This window comes from Dermacentor albipictus, unplaced genomic scaffold, assembly GCF_038994185.2.
Source record: "Dermacentor albipictus isolate Rhodes 1998 colony unplaced genomic scaffold, USDA_Dalb.pri_finalv2 scaffold_350, whole genome shotgun sequence".
In the NCBI taxonomy this organism is placed as follows: domain Eukaryota; kingdom Metazoa; phylum Arthropoda; class Arachnida; order Ixodida; family Ixodidae; genus Dermacentor; species Dermacentor albipictus.
Genome location: NW_027225904.1, coordinates 15,001 through 25,000, shown reverse-complemented (window position 1 = coordinate 25,000; position 10,000 = coordinate 15,001). Strand labels below are relative to the sequence as shown.

Here is a 10,000-nt window from a genome sequence, read left to right as displayed (position 1 = left end):
CCGACGCGGTCAAAACGAGTCGACGGACGCACGTTCCCTGTGCGCCGAAGGCTCTCTTGATATGTGATCCGACCCTCAGACAGACGAAGCCAAGGGAAGACCCAAGGCCGCAATGTGCGTTCAAAGAATCAGTGCTCAGTGTGTCCTGCAATTCACACCAAGTCTCGCAGCTGGCTGCGTTCTTCATCGACCCGAGAACCGAGTGATCCACCGCTTAGAGTCGTGAAAAATAGTTTGTTCAATTCAGTACAGTACAACCAGTGTTTCAGGCACGTGGCGTCTCCCTGTGTGTGGTTTCGAAGAGCGCCTTTCGGCGTGCGCTACTCCTGTTTCGCTCTTTCGTTCGGCGGTCACGCGTTTCCGCATGACCGCTGCTGATCCAACAGCCTACTCGAGACGAAAGACAAGAGCTTGGCGCGCGCGTACTCGCGCAGCTCTCCAAAGCCACTCGGCCAGTGCCAGGGACGGCTCTCTGCGCCGGAGCCACAACAAGTCTACTTGAGGCGGAAGACGAAGCCAGCAAGGGCCTGGCCGCAAGTGCGTTCGAATACGGGATTACAGTCCCTCGTCTGTCCGTACTTCCTCTTTCGACGTGCGGCGCCTTCCCAAAGCGCACAAGTCCGCAAACCGCAGAATGCTTCCGACGTAGCAAAGCCGCGTTTCCTTCGGTACTTCGCAGCAACGCCGCCTTTCCCTCGGCGGCGGGCAAATAGCCTGCAGACGTCGTCGCATTGAACCGCGAACTCGACACCTCGCGCGTCACGAGCGGGAGCCGACCGGCAGCCTCCGGCCCTTTCGGGCGCGGTGGAATTTGCCGCGGAGGACGGGAGAGTGCTTTAGGCCACGGTTCCTTCCGTACTTGGCAGCCGCACCCTCAATACCGCCGGTTCCATGACCGACCGAGCGCCGCACCGTTCCTTTAGTACTTGGGCAGCAACAAAGTCGGGTCGTTACTCCACACTCGCCGCAGGAAGCGACCGGCAGCCGCCAGCCTTTTCAGACTCGGCAGCGTTTGCCGCGGAGGACGGGAGAGCGCTCGCACCACGGTTCCGTGTGTACTAAGCGGCAGCGGCATTAGCTCTCGACCGTCAGTTCCTTGACCGACCGCACGCTTCGCCGTTCCCCTCGTACTGGGCAAGAGCAGCAGGTCGGGTCGTCTTACTCCCATTCCGCGCAAGAGTGCCGAGGCGGACTTCAGAAAGCCCACCCAACAGTGTGCGTTACGCCGTTTCTACCCGCGGGCGCGGCCAAGCCAACCGTCCAAGGTTGCAGCCGGCGTCCACTGGGCGCAACAAATTTGGCACGGGGCGCCCTTCGAAATTCGGGCAATCCCCGGCATGTTCGGGTATAGCCGTCCCCGCGTCCAAGCGGGGCCAGCGGCGGAAAGCGTCGGGCGCAGCGAGCTGCTTCACCCACACGGGGTAGAAACAATGGCGCTCGTCACCCTCGAACAATCCGGTAATGATCCTTCCGCAGGTTCACCTACGGAAACCTTGTTACGACTTTTACTTCCTCTAAATGATCAAGTTTGGTCATCTTTCCAACAGACCGGCGCAACCGAAAGGCCGCGCCGGACATCGGTCCGAAGACCTCACTAAATCATTCAATCGGTAGTAGCGACGGGCGGTGTGTACAAAGGGCAGGGACGTAATCAACGCGAGCTTATGACTCGCGCTTACTGGGAATTCCTCGTTCAAGGGGAACAATTGCAAGCCCCTATCCCAATCACGAAAGAAGTTCCACGGGTTACCCAGTCTTTTCAGACAGGGATAAAGACACGCTGCTTCCTTCAGTGTAGCGCGCGTGCGGCCCCGGACATCTAAGGGCATCACAGACCTGTTATTGCTCTGTTTCGTGCGGCTAGGAGCCGCTTGTCCCTCTAAGAAGGTTGTAAGGTGCTGGGAACCCCGCACCTATTTAATAGGCTAGAGTCTCGTTCGTTATCGGAATTAACCAGACAAATCGCTCCACCAACTAAGAACGGCCATGCACCACCATCCACCGAATCAAGAAAGAGCTCTCAATCTGTCAATCCTCCCAGTGTCCGGGCCGGGTAAGTTTTCCCGTGTTGAGTCAAATTAAGCCGCAGGCTCCACTCCTGGTGGTGCCCTTCCGTCAATTCCTTTAAGTTTCAGCTTTGCAACCATACTTCCCCCGGAACCCAAACACTTTGGTTTCCCGGAAGCTGCCCGCCGAGTCATTTGAGTAACTCAGGCGGATCGCTGGTTGGCATCGTTTATGGTCAGAACTAGGGCGGTATCTGATCGCCTTCGAACCTCTGACTTTCGTTCTTGATCAAAGAAAACATTCTTGGCAAATGCTTTCGCAGTAGTTCGTCTTGCGACGGTCCAAGAATTTCACCTCTAGCGCCGCAATACGAATGCCCCCGTCTGTCCCTCTTAATCATTACCTCGTATTCCAAAAACCAACAGAACAGAAACGAGGTCTTGTTCTATTATTCCATGCAAGTTTATTCAGGCGACTCGCCTGCGTTGAGCACTCTAATTTTTTCAAAGTAAAAGCACCGGCCTTCTCGAGGCACACAATGAAGTGCACCAAGAAAGGACCGGCATGATGTTCAGTCCGAGCCGTCGCATCGGGTAGATGCACTACTCGTCTGGAACTGAGATCCAACTACGAGCTTTTTAACCGCAGCAGCTTTAGTATACGCTATTGGAGCTGGAATTACCGCGGCTGCTGGCACCAGACTTGCCCTCCAATTGATCCTCGTTAAAGGATTTAGAGTGTACTCATTTCAATTACGGGGCCTCAAAAGAGTCCCGTATTGTTATTTTTCGTCACTACCTCCCCGTGCCGGGAGTGGGTAATTTGCGCGCCTGCTGCCTTCCTTGGATGTGGTAGCCGTTTCTCAGGCTCCCTCTCCGGAATCGAACCCTGATTCTCCGTTACCCGTAACAACCATGGTAAGCAAGTAACCTACCATCGAAAGTTGATAAGGCAGACACTTGAAAGAAACGTCGCCGGCTCGTGGCCATGCGATCAGCACAAAGTTATCCAGAGTCACCACACAATACGGGCCGAAACCCGATCGATCTTGGTCTAATAAAAGCACCCGTCGCCCAAAGGGCTTCAGGCTCACTGCATGTATTAGCTCTAGAATTGCCACAGTTATCCAAGTAGGAAGAAACGATCTAAGGAACCATAACTGATTTAATGAGCCATTCGCGGTTTCGCCTTATTTCGGCATGTACTTAGACATGCATGGCTTAATCTTTGAGACAAGCATATGATTACTGGCAGGATCAACCAGGTAATCGTTCAACTGCGCGTCCCGCCTGTCAAGCAGGCCGGACGCCGTTTTTGCGATGCCGAGGCCACCTTCAGGCGCCCCAGCACGCTTCGTTCTTGCAAAGAGTAGCACTTTGCACAGTCCGAGACGACGGCGTTCGAGCTCGCTACGGCGCCCTCCCCGAAGGGCCGGGTATCGCCACGCGGCAAGAAGCACGCAACATTCTCGATAGACTGGTTGTGTCGACTCGATCACGGCTTGCGGTTTCTCTTGAGCCCGCAGCACAGGTGGACCGACCGACACTTGCAACGTAGCCGAGACGGCAAAGCCGCCAGGCGACGGGTCACGCCCGCGCCTTCGGCGCTTTCGCATTTGACTCGTCCGAGGACGATGCGGAACACAACTCGATATCGTGGAGAAAGCGTCGTCCGACAACCAGCCCCTAACGCATCAAGCGGATGAGGCTGCAGACGTCAGCTGTGGGATCCACGGGAGCGATACCGGGGACACGCTTGACGGGCACGAAGCCCGCCGCATATCAAACACCCAGGTCGCTTTTGGGGGCGACTGCTCTCTGGGACCCCCATATAATAGCAGCGATAAGTTCCCAAATCTCCATGGGGCCGTACTCGTGCCACTTTCGACGAGCGTTTGGCGAAAATCGTGCCGCCTCGCAGCGCCGCGAGCGAGATGGAAAGCTTACGTCGGCAGCGCAATGCCGAAGTCGTGAAAGCGCAGCGCGTCGACCGAATGCGCGAACGGCAATCTCTCGCCTATGGACAGCGCGGTTTCCAGAACAATCGCCTTTCTGTGCCCCTACGGGGCCGCACGCTAGCGCGGCCCTTTCGCCGTTTCCGAGCACGAGTGCGACCGGCGCGGGCGGCGTGCTCGACACCCCGGCTGACGCCGTTTCGGACTTTGTCTCTTCGCGCGCTCGCGCCAACGCCGCGGCAAAACGACGACCTCTGCGCGGTTCTTTCCCGGTTCCCGGCGTGCTATAGTGCAGCCAGCCGGACGGTGGCGACGACTCAGTCGCGGCCGTGCGGTGGCTTGTACGCCAAAGTTGCGTGACGGGCGTCGAGCTCCCGCCGCGGCCCGGCTCAGGTGGTTTCGGACTTCTGTCTCTTCCGAGCGCTCGCGTCGTCGTGGGCACGATTCTCGAGTGCGGAGCGGTGCGCGGACACCACCACGAACACGCGCAAGCCGAAAACGGCACTACGGTACAACGTCGGCCAGGGCGGTACGGCCCCCTTATATGAGCAGCGATAAGTGACCAGATCTCCACGGGGCCGTACTCGTGCGACAAGGCGGCGTACTGCGCCGAGCCGAGCGCCAATATTTGGCCTTGGCACGGCCGATTTGAGCTCTCGCGATCGCCGCGGTACCGCCGCTCACCGATTCAAGGCACGCTAGCGCGGCCCCTTCGCCATTTTTCGAGTAAGAGTGCGAAAAGCGCGCGCGGCGTGCTCGTCGCCCCGGCTGACGTAGTCTCGGACTTAGTCTCGCTCACGCCGCCCCGGCTGACGTCGTCTCGGACTTAGTCGCGCTCACACCGCCCCGGCTCACGTGGTTTCGGACTTCCGTCTCTTCCGAGCGCTCGCGTCGTCGTGGGCACGATTCTCGAGTGCGGAGCGGTGCGCGGACACCACCACGAACACGCGCAAGCCGAAAATGGCACTACGGTACAACGTCGGCCAGGGCGGTACGGCCCCCTTATATGAGCAGCGATAAGTGACCAGATCTCCACGGGGCCGTACTCGTGCGACAAGGCGGCGTACTGCGCCGAGCCGAGCGCCAATATTTGGCCTTGGCACGGCCGATTTGAGCTCTCGCGATCGCCGCGGTACCGCCGCTCACCGATTCAAGGCACGCTAGCGCGGCCCCTTCGCCATTTTTCGAGTAAGAGTGCGAAAAGCGCGCGCGGCGTGCTCGTCGCCCCGGCTGACGTAGTCTCGGACTTAGTCTCGCTCACGCCGCCCCGGCTGACGTCGTCTCGGACTTAGTCGCGCTCACACCGCCCCGGCTCACGTGGTTTCGGACTTTCGTCTCTTCCGAGCGCTCGCGTCGTCGTGGGCACGATTCTCGAGTGCGGAGCGGTGCGCGGACACCACCACGAACACGCGCAAGCCGAAAACGGCACTACGGTACAACGTCGGCCAGGGCGGTACGGCCCCTTATAAGAGCAGCGATAAGTGACCAGACCTCCACGGGGCCGTACTCGTGCGACAAGGCGGCGTACTGCGCCGAGCCGAGCGCCAATATTTGGCTTTGGCACGGCCGATTTGAGCTCTCGCGATCGCCGCGGTACCGCCGCTCACCGATTCAAGGCACGCTAGCGCGGCCCCTTCGCCATTTTTCGAGTAAGAGTGGGAAAAGCGCGCGCGGCGTGCTCGACGCCCCGGCTGACGTCGTCTCGGACTTGGTCGACGCCCCGGCTGACGTAGTCTCGGACTTAGTCTCGCTCACGCCGCCCCGGCTGACGTCGTCTCGGACTTAGTCGCGCTCACACCGCCCCGGCTCACGTGGTTTCGGACTTGCGTCTCTTCCGAGCGCTCGCGTCGTCGTGGGCACGATTCTCGAGTGCGGAGCGGTGCGCGGACACCACCACGAACACGCGCAAGCCGAAAACGGCACTACGGTACAACGTCGGCCAGGGCGGTACGGCCCCTTATAAGAGCAGCGATAAGTGACCAGACCTCCACGGGGCCGTACTCGTGCGACAAGGCGGCGTACTGCGCCGAGCCGAGCGCCAATATTTGGCCTTGGCACGGCCGATTTGAGCTCTCGCGATCGCCGCGGTACCGCCGCTCACCGATTCAAGGCACGCTAGCGCGGCCCCTTCGCCATTTTTCGAGTAAGAGTGGGAAAAGCGACCGCGGCGTGCTCGACGCCCCGGCTGACGTCGTCTCGGACTTAGTCGACGCCCCGGCTGACGTAGTCTCGGACTTGGTCTCGCTCACGCCGCCCCGGCTGACGTAGTCTCGGACTTGGTCTCGCTCACGCCGCCCCGGCTGACGTCGTCTCGGACTTAGTCGCGCTCACACCGCCCCGGCTCACGTGGCTTCGGACTTGGTCTCTTCGAGCGCTCGCAGCCAGGTCGGGGCCGACGCCGACGTCTGCGTGGGGCTTCAACGATTCCCGGCGCGACGCAATGCAACTGCGCGCAGGATGCCAGCGACTCCGCCGTGGCCGTGCGGCGGTGTACACGCAGAAGTTTCGTGAAGGGGTATCGAGCTCCCGCCGCCCCGGCGGACGTGGTTTCGGACTTTAGCGCTCGCAGCGATCTCGCGGCGATCGCTGACGTCTGCGCGGTTTCAGGTGTGCTACGATGCAGCAGTCTGCCGCACGACAATTTACGGAAGCGAGTGCATTCCGCCCCGGCGGACGCGGCAGCGGACTTTGTGCCTGCGGGAGTGCTCTTGTTGCTGTAAAATTTGAACGGGTGCAGCTGCGCGAAGCAAGTGTACACATTTTCTCTCTCTCTCTCTCTCTCTCTGCCTCTGAGGCGACTGTAATTTTAATTTAAATGCAATTGGAGGCGGGAGCAACCTGATGAGAGTAGGCGGACTTCGGCACACCTTGTAGTTTAGAAATTGTTTTCAAGCTTTGAGGACATACACAATCGCGCCATCTGCTTTCCCCGTCTCTTTGGCACTTCATAGTGTGTGCAGCATGCTCTGCATTCCAAAGAAACGCGCCTGTTTCTCCCCCTCTCTCACGTTCTTCTTGTCTTTCTTGCTGCTCTTGTGAGAAGTTGCTATGCTCTTTACTCGCTGTAAAATAGAATGCTTGCGCGAGCCAACAACTTGCGTGTCTTTCTTTTTTTTTGTTGTTGTTGTTTTTTTCTCTCTTCCCAAGACGTTTCTGCCATTATTCACTAGCTCTCGTTCTTAGTATGCAACGGAGCGTTAGCTCGCGCCATCTACCTTTCTTTCTGTATGGCGAAGGCCGTAGGTTTTCCTAGTTCCGCACACAGATGGCGCGGATGCGTTTTCGCGCCAGTTTCGAACGACCTCGCTGTACACATGTTTCTCATTTAAAAGTTTCAAAGGGGCTTGCGAAAGGGCGTGGTCCTTTTTTCTTGCGCAAGGCTGAGCTTTCCAGCTGTGCTTAAGCTATGCTAGCATGTGTGCGTATGTGTGTGTGTGTGTGTGTGTGTGTGTGTGTGTGTGTGTGCGTGCGCGCGCGCGCGTGCGTGCGCGTGCATATGTGTGCGTGTGTGTGTATACACGCACACGGTAAAGATGATGGGGTAGCGCTATTTCTTTCTTTCTTTCTTTCTTTTTTAACAACACCTGTGCTCCACATGGCGATCTTCCTGCCCTCTATGTTTCCGGTTGGAAGGAGTGCGCAGCCTTTTCTATATTTATTTATTTTTTTTTTTTCATTCTCTTTCATTCGTACATGAGGCGCGCTACCTAATTCTAGCGGTCGAATCGACACGTTGCAATCCGTCCCGGCCTGTGCCGTATGAAAACTTTCAGTGGGCCTTGCGGTAAATAAAAGGAAATGAGGGAAATGCGCGTAGTGTATTACACTTGCGCACGGGCTTGAAACGAAGGCCTCAAAGAAAGCCGCCTTGAGCGGTCGCATTCAGACGGAAGTAAGCATTCCCCTTGCGCGTGTTTTCCGCTCGCCTGTTCCGTTTTCTACGAGGTTGCCTTCGTTGGTTTTGCCTTGCGAACAAGCTTGCGCTCGGGTCTCGTTTCTACGCGACGGCGTTTCGTTAACAGTGAAAGACTGAGGCGTCGCGAGTTGATTCGCGAGATAGAGAGCATAGAGTCTCTAGACGGGCTGGGTTTTATAAGATTGCCCACGCTGTTGCTGAGGTTACCAATGTCGCCAGGGCACCCACAAGGCAGTGGTACAATGGAGTGAAGTGAAAGACATCGCTTCTCGGCCTTTTGGCTAAGATCAAAGTGTAGTATCTGTTCTTATCAGCTTAATATCTGATACGGGTTCTATATGGACCCACGATATTAAACCTATTTTTGGAAGTTGGCGGAGTGCTTGAAGCCTGCTTCACCTCCGCCGCAGGTCGGCCCGGTATTGCACTACCTCCGGGATCGGCCCCCGCTCACTTAGGTGAGACTTCATTCAATCAAAATGAAGAACACAAGCTCGAAGCGAGCACTCACGTGACACGCACCATTCCCATACTATACGCAACGATGCCGGTGTTTCTGAACGATTGTCTGCTGTAATGAGCCACTTGGGGGGGGGGGGGGGGAAGGGTGATTAGCCGTGGGTTTTGCAATCAATGTAAGTCCCACTCAAAGCCAACACTGCATTTTGGAGTTCACTATCGCTTTGATCCGTAAACGACAGCAAGCTCGCCCTGCGAAAATCCGCTGCCCTAGTGGAAGAAAGGTTCCCTATGAAACAAAAATGGAGTGCCCGATTTCCGGCAACATTTTCGCTGCAGTGGGACCGAGCGCCTCGAAAACAAACTTGTCGTATGGCCAAGTGTGGCGAAATATATTCAAGGGTTCAGAGGTGCCTCAGCTTTCCAACCTGTATGTTATGAATACCTGTTGCTACCTTTTCGTCATCATCATCCTGCTGGCTACGACCACTGCAGGGCAAAGACCTCTCCCATTATTCTCCAAGCACCCCGGTCACGTGTAAGCCCGGTCACGGTCGCCGTCTAGTGCCTGCGCCCTTCCTAATCTAATCTGCCCTCCTAAATTTCCGCCACCCCGTGCTACGCTTCCCTTCTCTTGGAATTCAGTCGGTAACCCTTAATTGATGATCTTCCCCCCACATTGCATGCCCTGCGCACGCCCATTTCTTTTTCTTGGTTTAAACTAAGGTGTCATTAGCTCGCGTTTGTTCGCTCACCCCCCGAATCTGCTCTATTCTTATCCCCCGTAGCGCTACACCCATCATTCTTCTTTCCAAAGCTCGTCGCGTCGCCCTCAGTTACCCTTCGGTAATCCTTAAGGTCCTTCGTTGCGGCACTCGCGGCATCTTTCTCATTTAAATAAGGCTATTTCGTTCAGTTTTGGGGGAAAACTCAATGAGCTAGGCGCGATTGTGTCCCCGGCGCCGCTCTCAACAAGATGGCGGCGCCCAGGCTTTTTGCCTGGTGGTTCGGCTTGACGCAGAACACGCCTGCAGGGCAGTGAAGCCGCATTGAAGGGGCAACGAGCGGCGCAGTGAAGCGCATGCTCGGGCGAAAAACGCGAACATCAGCCAAAAATACAACCAAATGGCCAAATACGAATTTCCGTTATGGGAAATTGGAGTTCAGTTGGCGCGTTGCGCTCGCCTAAGGTAAAGAACATAAATGCGAGTGCCACATCAGCCAAGTCAATGCTGAGGATCGCGTATCATTTCTTATTTATTTTTCCCCTTGCCTCCTGGCCTGCGTGGCCCTAGCGCGCATGCCCACGAAAGTAATGCAATAAGGAAAACGCGAAATCATGCGGTGACGGCTGTATCATATCCATTGTGCGTGCTTTGTTCTTTTTGGACTACAGTGGTGTGCGTTATGAGAAAGTTTCAGTGACCAGCGAACCTATATTTAGAACCACATTTACGGTTACTGCTAACAAGCTGCGGGTAGGTGTTTTTTTTTTCTTTCTTTCTTTTTTTCGCTACCAACGATGGGTTATCGCAACCGCGATCGGTTGTGCTAGACGCGTTCTTGCCAAACGTTGGCTCTATACGCGACCCGTGACGCGTGGTCGGCACATTCAAGCAGTCCATTGCAAACCGTTCCAAGAAGAAGGATGCTAGCTCCACGTT

The 10,000-nt window shown here is 56.6% G+C and overlaps 3 non-coding genes across 3 annotated transcripts; 1 reads left to right on the top strand and 2 right to left on the bottom strand.

Moving 5' to 3' along the window:
• Positions 1-69: 69 nt before the first annotated feature.
• LOC139053906 (5.8S ribosomal RNA) lies at positions 70-222 on the bottom strand. Its single transcript, XR_011510874.1, has one exon. It is a non-coding gene; the product is annotated as a 5.8S ribosomal RNA (ribosomal RNA).
• A 1,237-nt stretch (positions 223-1,459) lies between these two features.
• LOC139053903 (small subunit ribosomal RNA) lies at positions 1,460-3,274 on the bottom strand. Its single transcript, XR_011510872.1, has one exon. It is a non-coding gene; the product is annotated as a small subunit ribosomal RNA (ribosomal RNA).
• Positions 3,275-8,138: 4,864 nt separating this feature from the next.
• LOC139053907 (U2 spliceosomal RNA) lies at positions 8,139-8,330 on the top strand. The gene has a single exon (XR_011510875.1). It is a non-coding gene; the product is annotated as a U2 spliceosomal RNA (small nuclear RNA).
• The last annotated feature ends 1,670 nt before the right edge of the window (positions 8,331-10,000 follow it).